Below are 12593 nucleotides of genomic sequence, written 5' to 3' on the forward strand. Positions count from 1 at the left end.
TGATATGGAAGAAAAGGGGAAATGTTTGGCGAATCGTTTGGTGGTAGCATAACTGTGGAAGCTTGTTCAGAGTTCACAAGTTCTGTTGCAGCTCTGATGCTTCTGCTGCTGGGTGAAAATTGTTATTCAATCACCCATACCTGTTAATGGTTTGTGTGAAATAATTGGTGTTCAAAACCTGTTCTGCAATGGATTTTTGCACACATACATTCAGATTCAACACCTTAGTAGAAGGATTGGCAGAAAGGAAAGGGAAGACCTGCTAAAGGCCATACTCTGGAAGGTGCAAGAGATATTTGCCAATGTCAGTGGAAATTTAAAGCAGCAAATCCTTCAACTTCATGAAGACTCTTGTTCTTAAGAATTAGATTGAGTTTTGCACTCAAACACAAAAAGAAGAAACCAATACTTTAAAGTAAGTATTCTGCATTGAATAATACCATCCAGCTCACACATATGTGCTGGTTTAGAAGTAAACCAGCGGGAAAAATGAACCCAACTCAAGAGAGATTACAAGTCAGAGTTACAATTTACTAAAAAAGATTACAATAAATGCAATGATACAGAGAAAACTGGTTTTCACCCCCAACAAACAGATATATAACCCAGCACCCTGGAACAAGAACAGAATGGTGTTCTTTAGCCCCTGTGCTGAGCACCATGTGGCCCCACTGGGTGCAAAGTAAAAGAAAAGGAAAACCTGTTGGTCTGGGTGATGGTCGCAGCCCTGTCAAGAGTGGCAGTCACAGTCCTCTTGAAGTTCTGGTCCTCTTCTCGATCCAATGAGTGGTACCAGAAGTCCCAAAACCTGAAGTTTATATATGCTCAAGTTCAGGTGGGAATGCCCGGTACCTCCCCCAGGACAGGGAGTTTCACAATGGGTGATTTAACTCTGTGAGTCATGGGAGATTTTTGGAATCTTTGAGTGTTGCAGCTGCCTATTATACCAGTCCATTGTGACCCATTAGCAGAGATGACCCCTCAGGCTGGGTGTGAAGGTGTTAATGCCTTTCTGGAGGGGAGTTATCACAGCTGAGTCATTGGTGTGAAGACAAAGAAACACTCCTCTGCCTCACAGGGTTTTAACACTCAGCTTGTAGCCTGAGGTGTCAGGTGTGCCCTGGGCAGCTGCTGCAAACAATCCATTTATTAACAGTCCATCAGAAATTACATAGAGGGTGTAGAATACACAGTTTTGGCCATACCCACATAGCAATAAACTGGTCCCAGCCTCTGTAACTAGGACACACATAATTTGTTTCATGAATAATCAAGGATAGAACTGTAATACACTGTAGTCACTGCATTAGAAAACAGATTAATTTCAGGTTCCTGCATAACTGAGCTATCAACTCAGTTGTACACAATCTCATTTTGAAATACATAATTCAATACATTATTTCAATTTTACAAGAAAGTACTTATAAAAAAGGCATTTTAGTGAAAAAGTGCTTCCTAATGTTCAGACAAAATCTCCTGTATTTCAGTTTATGCCCATTGCCTTCCCTCCTATCACTGGCTACCACTGAAAAACGCCTGGCTCCATCCTCTTTGCATCTTCCTTTCAGGTATTCGTGCACATTGGTAAGATCCCCCTGAGACTTCTCCAGACTGAGCAGTCCCAGGCCTTTCAGCCTTTACTTGCAGTAGATGTACTCCAGTCCCTTAATCATCTTTGTGGCCCTTCACTGGACTGCCTCCAGTATGTCCATGTCTCCCTTGTACTAGGGAACCCAGAACTGAATGCCAGGTGTGGCCTCACAAGTGCCATGTAGAAGGAAAGGATAACCTCCCTCAGCCTCCTGGTAACACTCCTCCTAATGCAGCCCAGGACACAACTGGCCTTCTTTGCCCAAGGGCACACTGCTGGCTCATGTTCAACTTGTCATCCACCAGGACCCCCAGGTCCTTTTCTGTCTGCTTTCAGCCTTTAGCATGTCCTAGTCCCCAAGTGCAGAACTTTGCACTATTCCTTCTTGAACTTCATGAGGTTCTTGTCAGCCCATGTCTCCAGCCTGTTGAGGTCCTTCTGGATGGCAGCATGACCTGCCAGCATATTAGCCACTCCTCCCAGTTTGGTATCATCAGCAAACTTGCTAGTTAGTGGCTACCAAGCAGATTTTGTGTCTGATCACCACTCTCTGTGCCTGACTGTCAAGTCAGTTTTGAATCCACTTTACTGTCTGTTCATCCAACCCATATATAGACAACTTCTCTATGAGGATTTTCTGGAGACAGTGCCAAAAGTCCTACTGACGTCCAGGTGGAAAATAACCTCTGCTCTCCCCTCATCTACCAGGCCAGTCATTTCACTATAGAAATTTATCAAGTTGGTCTAGAATGACTTCCCTCTTGGTGAATCCATGCTTACTACTCATGATGATTTTCTTATTTTTAATATGCCTGGAAATAGTTTCCAGAATCAGCTGCTCCTTCTCATTCCCAGGGATGAAAGTGAGGTTGACCAGCCTGTAGTTGTCTTGCCCTTCTTCGAGTCAAGATTGTCCTTTACTTTCCTCCAGTTTTCAGGCACTTTTCCCAGCCTTCATGATTGATCAGAAATTATCAAGAGTGGCCTAGCAACTACATCAGCCATATGGACACATTCCAGCCATATCAATAGGGACAAATTAAAGATCAAAGTATCTCCTTCTTTAAAGGCAGAATTTTACTAGAAGATAAAACATTGAAGTGTGTAATTATATTTTGAAAAGTGATCTGATGCTCAGGTGTCTGAGTTTGTGAGCAGAGTAACTAGGCTCTGCAACTGTTCTCAGTGCTACCATGTCTAGAATGTTTTTAGGGCCTCAGCTTTCCTGCTCCTGTTATTAAAAGGAACAGCCATAGCACTTGTTCTGTGAAAAGCATCCTGTTCTCCAAGACTATTATTTTTCCTCTCTTTTCCAATATGGATGGACACTGGATACCATATGGTGCTGCAGAGCAATGTCATCTCATACCTTGCTCCTTGGTAAAGGTATAAATCAGCAGTTAAGCCTTATTTGATATAATGTATATCTCAGCCAACATGTATATCTCATTCCAAATCTGAAATTTCATGGTGATTTCTCTTTTCTCATGTACAGTAAAACACAGTGGTATGTCTGCAAATTGTTAAGGTTCAAGCTTCACAGAGTACTTACAAATAACATATGAAGAGAACAGAAGTTTCCTCTAAGGATGGACTTCCTGGCTGAACACAGCCTGCTGTTCCTGCTTTGCAATACTGCTGGGAGTTATTAATGAAGAAGCCACAATTCTTTGCCAGTTGACTGCTATCCCCTTTTCACCTTATACCCTCCTAATGACCTATATCTTTCATATACTTCCCAAAACACAATATGGTATTTAAGGATAATTTCTTCACAAAGAATACTTTTTTCTTCCCTGTAAGGAAAACATAGTCTTCTGGGATCACTAGTGTGTTATCACCCTTGTGTGTTCTGTTATCACTTTAGATTCAGCTTCCAGCTGCCTCATTAAGTCATGTCTTCATCCCACTTGCAAGCTCTGCAGAACGAGAGACATGGATGGGCCCCAGGTGCCAGCACTGCTGGTGGCACAGCCCTGCTGGCTTTGCTGAGCACTTCAACAGCACTTGCTTGGGTTTCCTTGTTTCCTCAGTGCTTGTGCACAAGCAGGGCTTTTGAAATCAGAGCACAGCCTGCAAATCACAGTGAGCAAAATCTCTGGGCTATTTCCTTCCCAGACCAGCTAGGTTTCTAGAATCTGTACTTCCAAAATTATTTCTGGTGAACAGCTACCGGTGACGGGTTTCACACAAAAAACCAAGGTCTTGTTTTATAAGGTGCATAAGTAAGTCAGGCTCCAAAAAACACTGAGTAAGCTGGGTATCCTTCTTCATTGACTTCTGCTGCTGAAGCATGTGTGTTTTGTGTGTGCAGACTCCTGAGACACCAGCTGGCATGGCTCAGTTCTTTCTCTGAAGGGGAACGGCTTTGGTCAAGGCTGATCACTCTTGGAAAGATCTTCACTTTCTAGCTCAGATCAGTTCTGTGAGTTCAGCGCAGAGCCTGGGATGGGGGTTTGTTCTCCCCCATAGTCCCCAGGACCATGAGTCACTTGAGCGAGGGGCTGCATGCTGAGTGATCTTGCAGAATAACATCCTGTGACATCCATGCTGGTTCTACCACATTTGTTTTATTTCAGGTCACTGGTAACTAAGGAAAGATTAGTTGTAACAGAAGGTTCCTTAATTTTTCAAATCATAGTTTAATCACAAAAAAAGCATCTGCAGCTGCAGCTAAGCAGACCACATCACAAGGATGCTAAAGCAAAGTGTCTGTTGTACCTATCAATTACTACCCTGTCAGTGATAATACCCTCTCAGAGGGTAATAGATCCTCTTACTAGGCCTATTCTGACCCAGTGTACACTTCTGCCCACATAGATTAATTGCTGCTTGTTTCACAAAAATATATAACAGTGAAGGCATTTTCTTCTTTTTCCAGACTTTGGCTTCAAAGGTGCTAATTTTCTTTACACAGTAAGCAAATTACCCACTTCAATGAATTGTTCTTGGCAGTCACCTTTAAGAACAGTGACAGCATTAGCAGTTATGTGCCATATGTGTCTGTATCTGCCTAGTCTGTGAATGCACATTTAAGAAAATCAGCGTGGTGGCAATGAACAGGAAGGAGAGCATCTTCTTGTAAGAATTTTTTTGCTGTGATGCATTTTCACCTAGTAATATAGTGAAGGGCAGCACTAACTCCTCAGAAGCAGATGACCATTTGATTTAGCTTTATGATCAATCTCTCACTGCACCTGTCAGCGGAACGGATGGGAAGTAATCTTGTGGAAAATTTTCAACAGAGACCTTCTGTGCCTGTAAATAAGAACATATAGAATAGATATGAATGAGGAATATTACCATGTCAATTTCAGAGCTTCACAATCCTCCTTTGATGTTTTAATGTTGATCTTTTGCCTCCTGGAGACAATTTGCTCGTCTTCCCTGCAGTAAATGTTGTGAGTAAATTATTGCCTTTCTTCTAAAATTTTCTCTTTTGAAGTACTTGAAGACTTGTGTCATATCTTTTCTGCTTCTTTTATTATCTAGGACAAACAATTTATGTTCCTTCCAACTTTTTTTGTGAATTGTGCTTTCTAGACCACTGATAATTCCTGTTGCTCTTCAGCTGACCTTCTCCCATTGCTCAATTGCTTTCCTGAAGTACCAAAATTGGACTTGGTTCTGCAGTTGGATCTCACCAGTACTGAGTAAACCAAAGGAATTATGTATTACTATACTATAATAGATACCCCATTTTTTACATTCTGAGATGATGTTCCATTTTTTACCCCTAAGGATGATGGCTATTTTTAACTTGCTCTCAGACTGTAATCAAGTCTAGGATGTTGTGTTTTCTGCAGGGCACCCTCTAACCAACGTCCCCTATTCTGTACTTGAGCAGTTGCTTTACTGTGCATAATTTTTCACTAGTTAAAGTGCACTTGGCTTTGTTCTTCTAAAACGTATCTCAAATTTGTAGAGTTCTTTTCTATTCTCCTGTTGTACACCACTGTGTTTTCACTCTCCTTGTACTGGAGTTGCTACCTCTATCCAATCACAGATTTAGGAGTTCTACTCACCTAAAGTTTCCTGTGAGGGTGGAGAGCATGTGGGCACCTTTTAGGTATCTGGAAGACTATAAAGCAACTGATTTTTCAGGGAAGAGGTCTGCTTAGCTTCCCACAAATGAAGAAATTTTGTGCAGATACTAACACAGAAAGGTCAGCTTCAAAAGGACAAAGTTAATCACCCCCCTTTCCCATATTGTGGAAACCAGAATATCGTAAATATTTGTCCCCATCCTGAGTGAAACCATCATGGCCTTGGGCCATTACCTTCTCTGAGGTGGAACTACTTCACAAGTCCCAGATTGGGAGCTGGGTGTCATTTCTAGCTATGAGCTTCACCAGTAATACCAAGAGGAGTTCAGCATGGCTAAGGAAATGGTTAAATGCAAATTGACTCAGAGGCTTACCAATATATAATAAAATATAATGGCCAGTCTTCGCGAACGAAGATCTGGGGAAAGGTCTTTTTACCTTTCCAGCCTGCGCAATGGATTTTTTAGGTGAGACACAGCCTGCGCTGAACTGAGCCCACCCTTTAATCCTAAGGTTCATCTGCCGGGGCCAAGCAAGCTTGGACAATGGCAGTGAGGTCCTCAGGACGTAGGTTTGTTTAGAGTGTCCTTCTCATAGATGGATGGCCTCACAGGGCTAACGAGCTACCATCTGCCCGGGGGACTTGGGATTCGAACCCGTGGTTGCAGCAGTGAGAGTCCTGCATGCTAACCACTAGGCCACCAGGGGTCCCCTAGAGGCTTACCAAAGGAAGAACATAATGCTCTTCCAGCATCATAGGTTGCAAAGCATAGGTTATACATTTTTTGGCTTCCACATGTTACTGAAAAAAAACAAACTGTCACGTTAAATATTTCTGTGGAGAACTTCTGGTCTTAATGCAGTTCATCAGTTTTACAGAAGGCCACGTCAGGAGCGGTGTCTACATCTGCATCATGACCTTCTGCAGATCACAACCCATAATGATCAGTCAATTTTCCTCCTAGGAGCTGAGGCATGACCTGATACTTCAATCTTTCGAAAACAAAATGGTATGCGCTAAGCTGAGAGCCAGAAACACCAGATGGTACCAGTGCCCAAAGGCACCTACAGTTGCAGGAGTTTACTGTATCCAGAGATCCCGCAGATAGTGTGCCATGCTGTAGAGATTTTGCCAATCCAATCCAGAGAGAAATGTGACAGTAGAGCCATTGGCGGCAGTTTGTAAGTAAGAGCAGGGTTTGTGTATCACTGCAGAGAGTTTGTCCACACAAGGACTTTCCCTAATAGTCATTCCACATTTGTTGTCATCTTGACAGTAGAATGACTGTGTGTGAGAAACACATAGTACCCAGGAGGGCATGAGCAGGGAAATCACAGGCAATTGCAGTAAGATGGCTCAGAAGAAAGTTGCTTCTCTGTCAGAGACTGCTTCTCAGTCAGCATTTTCTCAAAAGAATTTTGCACTGCATTCATTTCAACTGAAAGAATAAAAATGATTCACCATGATTTTTTTTCCTTTCAAAATGGGGGTTTGGTATAGTTTTTAAAATGTTGTATCTTATTAGACAAATGAAAATTGGAATATTTGCTAAAAAAACCCCCAGAACTACTGATTACATTAGGGTGTTGGGGTTTTTGGGGTTTTTTGTTTGTTTTTTGGTTTTGGGGGTTTTTTTGTTTGTTTTTTAATTTTAATTGTTTGAAGTTTCTTCTGACCTCTGGTCAGACTTGTGTTATGATTTTGTGGCAATCTTTGTGAAATGGGACATTCGTTTACTATCATTCTTGAACTGACAAGCTGATCAGGCTTTGTTGCTTGTTTGCCTATAAAACTTAACCTGATATATTTCTGTACTTTTTAAAAAATTGCATGAGTTGTATTCCTGAAAGATAGAACTTTGATATGATCCTACTATTTGTTCCTGGTATGTTTGATATTTCCAAAGCTAACAAACTCATCTATTTGGGAATCCTTTATTATAATTTTAAAATTACTTCCAAGTAAAAGAAGAAAAATAATATTATCATGTCATGTGTTGTTTTCATTTGGATCATGGCATGAGTGAATTAGATGTCACAATGTAATTTTGCTAAAATGTTTAGTGAAGCACCAGCAGCTAAAGAAGCATGGAGGTGGGGCTTTCAATGTGATTATGCTGTCTCTGGCAATGGTTGTGTTATGGAGATCGCCACTTCCCACTGTGCAGTAACACATGCAGACCAGATTTTTTAAATAAAATGGCTGCATCTCTGGTTCAAGACCTGTTATTCCCTTTTTACAGAGCTGATAAAGCTGTGCTTGTTGGGCTGGCCAGAGTTCAGAAGTGAATTTTTAAGAAGGTTATATCTTTCAGAAAATGAATCAAAACAGTGAGATTATCTTGAGTTTCCTTGTAAAGGGCTAATTTTTTCAAAAGACATGGAGATGTGAAAATGCAGTTTTGTCCTGAGCACAGAACTGAGCACTCAGAATGTCTTCCCATTTTTCTTTGTAGCCCTTCTTTTCCTTTTGAATCTATTTTAGGTGCTTCAATGCACAGTTCCCACGCCGTGACAGCAACAGAATCTTTATGTAGTGTAGGATAGAACAGACTGCAGTGTAGGAGGATGGTGGATTACTGTAGCTTCATACTACAAGCAAATTTAGCAAGTGCTTTAAAAAGCCAAACTAAGAAATAATAAAGTCATGACCAAAAAATTCTAGAAATATAAATCTGAGGCTTATTTTATTCTAAGAGCATATCTAAGTGGAGAGAAAAGGACTGGGGATGGGTGGAAGAGCACATTATTACAACAGTATGAAAGAAGGTCAACCCAAATAAGTGATTTCCCAGCTGGCTCATAATCCATTACATTAAAATTAAAATTGATGAATCTTTAACTAATCCTCTTTTGTCTTTTTTTTTTTTTAATTTTAAAATATTTTTACAGTTTAGTGAGTTAGCTTCACTAGATAAACACATAACTAATAGACAGCAGGGTGAAGAAAGGGTTCAGATATTATGGCTATTGTGAATTTCAGAGTTCTAGAAAGGTCTTAAAGGTTTGAGAGGGATGTAATCCTTTTGTGTCCTTGATATGATCCAGCCAATTGTTAATACAGGTTAAGTAACTTCCCCAGTGACCCATACAGTTCCCAGTATCTGATGGTTTGTCTGTGAATGAGCAACCTCTACTGAAGGTGTTCAATTTTGGGCCCCTCACTACAAGAAGCACATTGAGGTGCTGGAGCGTATCCAGAGAAGGGCAGTGGAGCTGGTGAAGGGTCTGGAGCACAAGTCTGATGAGGAGCAGCTGAGGGAACTGAGGTTGTTTAGCCTGGAGAAAAGGAGGTTCAGAGGAGAGCTTTATTGCTCTCTACAACTACCTGAAAGGAGGTTGTAACAAGGTGGGGGTCAGTCTCTTCTCCCAGGTAACAAGTGATAGGACAAGAGGAAATGGGCCTCAAGTGCCAGAGGAGGTTTAGATTTGATATAAGGAAAAATGCCTTCACTGAAAGGGTTGTCAAGCATTGGCACAGGCTGCCCAGGAAGGTGGTTGAGTCACCATCCCTGGAGGTACTTAAAAGTGTGAATGGGGCACTTGAGGACGTGGTTTAGTGGTGGATTTGACAGGGCTGGGTTAGTGGTTGGACTCAATGATCTTAGAGATCTTTTTCAACCTTAATGTTTCAATGAAAGCGTAAGAAAAGTGACGACTTTCTTTGATATTCAGTAGATGGTGCTCTTCCCTTCTGCTGAAGTTACGGTTCATGCTGCTGGTGCATTAAGTGACATACTTCAGAAGTTATTTAAGTGTACAGTTCTTCTATCTTCTATCTCTTATGCCACCACTGCTTGCTATGTGTTTTGCCAAGACTGTTAACCCCTGCAACTGGGCCAGATCAGATTTAATCTTGTTTACTTAATTTATCGAAACACCCCACCTTCTCACCTGACAAAGACTAGTTAACAATATAGGAGGCTTGGGTCTACCAACATTATAGTGTCAGTCCCCAAGAAAGACACAGTATATGCCTTGTGCATGGACTTGATATCTCTCTAGAAGTGGGTCTGTTTTTCCATTGGAGTGCAGCATTGTTCTGAAATGTCTCTTCTGCTCTGGCACGAAAACAGACTTTTCTCAGCTATTTGGCTTTACAGGACCTACATCTGTATTGGTGGATTCCAAAGTGTCCAAAGGGTGAGTACACGCATCCTGGCACCCAACTTGATTAACCTTATTCCTGACCTATGCTGGAGCAAGAACTGAGCATGCTCCAGCCTCCACCTGCTATCCCGTACCTTGGTTCCCTTCAGAAGAAAAAATTACCATAGCTGTTCCTGCCATGTCCTTGATTTGGATTTTGTAGAAATGCTGAAGGCATGTAAGAGCATGAATCTCTTGCACAGTTGGGAGACAATCTGAGCGATGAGGTTTAAAGCATCATAAAAGTTGCAATCAAAACACTAAACTGGAAGATTTACCTCAAGGATAGGAATGTTTCTGGAAATGCTAATAGAGCTTCCCAATAGCACCTGGTGGACAGGGTGGATTCCTAGAAGGCTTTATTGAAAAGACAGAGAGGCATTTAATTCTTGTGGAGGAAGAGTTGCTTGTTATATTGTAAACTTATTTGGTTTTGGAACACATTTTGGGCACATGTAGCAGAAGATGACTGAAAAGCCATCATGGATTTACCAATGATAAATCATGCCTGAGTAGTCCAATTTCTTTGCAGATGAGGCAAGAGCATGGTGGTGTTTGGTCAAAGGTTGGACTTGATGAACTTGGAGGTCTTTTCCAGTCTTAATGATTATATGATTCTATGATAGCACTGCATGCACTTTACATTGACTTTGGCAAGACTTTCAACTCTGTCTCCCACAATGGCCTTGTATCCAAGTTAGCTATGAATAAGTGGATGGGTAGGCAACTAAGTAAAAAAGAGTTGAACAATTGTGCTCAAATGGTAGCGGGGAATGGGTTGCTCCTTACCTATAGGCAAGTTACATGACGAATATTGCAGAAGTGCATCCTGGGAGCTGTCCTGTTTAGCAGCTTTATCACCTGGAATAGGTGACTCTATGCACTCTCATCAGATGAACTCAGACTGGGGGCATCATCAACACCCCCAGGGGGAGGGCAGTCACTCAAGGACTGAGTTTAGACAGTTTAGACAGGTAGGAGGAAGGGACCAACAGGAACCTTTGGAAATCAATCAAAGACAAATGCAAAGTCCTGTACCTGGAAAGGAAGAGCCCCTGGCAATAGCATAGGCTATGTAGACTGGCTCGGGAGCAGCTCTACAAGGAAGACCAGTGAGCTCATCACAAGTCAGCAGTGTATCCTGGCAGGAAAGGAGGCTAAGAAAAGGGATTAGCTCTCTCTCTACTCAGCACTAACTGACTCACCTCAAGATGCAGTGTCTAGTTTTGGACCTGTGATGACAAGAAAGACATCAGTAAGTTGTCTAACTGGACAAAGTTTAGAGGGGAGGACCCCAAGTGGTTGGGTTTGCAGAACCTGTGCTTTGTGGATAAGGTTAGGGATGGGGCTGGTTAAGCTTGAGGAAGAGATGGGTTTTGAGGGGGATCTAACAGCAGCCCTCTCAGCACCTATGGGCACTGGGTGAGAGGAGGGATCCAGGCTATTCCCAGTGGTGTATGGCAAGAGCTTGAGAGAAAATGGGCATATGCTGAAAATAGTTTTCACCATGAGAACAGTCATGCAGGGGTGCAGGTTGCTCGGAGAGTTTGGACCAAAGACCTCCTGCAGTGCCTTCCAGCCCTAATTGTTCAGGGACACTTCAGATGTGCAAAAATACTGATGGCTCTTCGTTTTCAAAAAAAAAAACCAAACAAAAACCAGCTACACCTTGTAATAAGGAAGGCATTATGCATATTCAAATTCCAAGTCAAGTCTCTGAAGTGTGGAGAATCAAGTCTGATTAAAACACTCCAAACTTATCTCCCCGTCAGTTTATTATAGATTAATATAATCTCTGTTTTGGCAGACTAAAGGATGCTGCTCCATTTCGCATGACGATGTACCACCATAAAGAGACGGATGGTTTAATAAGTACTAACTATGTGTTTTAACAGTATTGCTAACAAATTAAACTGGTGCTCACGCTTGTAAAAATTAAAAATATATTAGGCCAATTTGATTTAAAGTTACTAAGAAAGAACATCTCTTTTTACCTTCCCACTGGATTTCTCAGCTTGCTGGTGATTTCTGCCACAGACTTTCTGCTAGTGACACCTACTCCCAGCTGGACCTGCAGAAATGTTTCTGACGTACGCTTGTCTTCTGTCACAATCTCTTTGGGTTTTGCAGAAAAACCCAAGACCAGGCCCTTCCAGTCTGCACTGCAGGAAACAAACTAGAAAGTCTATGACAATCATTTTTGAGTGATTGCCTTCCAAAAATAATGATGGAATCAGATATTTGAACTCTTCTGTCTTTGACACATGCACAACACTGCAATAGAGAAAAATCACTCTGAAGGTGGGATGCCTCCATCACTACTACAGAAGAAACGGTGGAACTATCTGATCTCAGTCTCTAAAGACATATTTACACTTGTCACACCCTACAGATTACAGACAGAGGACCCACAACATAGCACAATGAGTGAAAAGGCCACCATGCAAGAAGAAGTGTGAGTCTAGTTTATATGGAGACTAAACCAGAAGCTCCCATGGATGCTGAAGTTCAGACTCTTAGGCTGGATGTAGTCTGGGTTTCATCCTCTAAATGAGTAAGGATTCAAAGAGTGTTCAGAGCAGCAAACATATATATTTCCAATCTGGTTTGCTCATTCCTATTCAGAGGTGAACATTGGATACAGTTCATGGTCTAGCAAAAATAGTAAAAGTAGTCATCAAAATCAATATTCATTACCAGCTATTTCAGAAGCAAAACAAAATGCAGAGTTGATCTTCAAATGATTCCTTAAATTAATAAGTTTTTATTTTCTCTTTGTCTCTTATTTGGCATGTGCTCTGTTACCC

The 12593-nt window shown here is 41.6% G+C and overlaps 1 long non-coding RNA gene across 1 annotated transcript; it reads right to left on the reverse strand.

Moving 5' to 3' along the window:
- Positions 1-3081: 3081 nt before the first annotated feature.
- Positions 3082-12015, reverse strand: LOC113967523. The gene is made up of 3 exons (XR_003534204.1): positions 11781-12015; positions 6362-6439; positions 3082-4849 (listed from the first exon to the last, which is right to left on the reverse strand). It is a non-coding gene; the product is annotated as an uncharacterized LOC113967523 (long non-coding RNA).
- Between the last annotated feature and the right edge of the window lie 578 nt (positions 12016-12593).

The sequence above is a fragment of the Neopelma chrysocephalum genome, unplaced genomic scaffold, assembly GCF_003984885.1.
Source record: "Neopelma chrysocephalum unplaced genomic scaffold, ASM398488v2 Primary Assembly neopelma1_23, whole genome shotgun sequence".
NCBI classification, from domain to species: domain Eukaryota; kingdom Metazoa; phylum Chordata; class Aves; order Passeriformes; family Pipridae; genus Neopelma; species Neopelma chrysocephalum.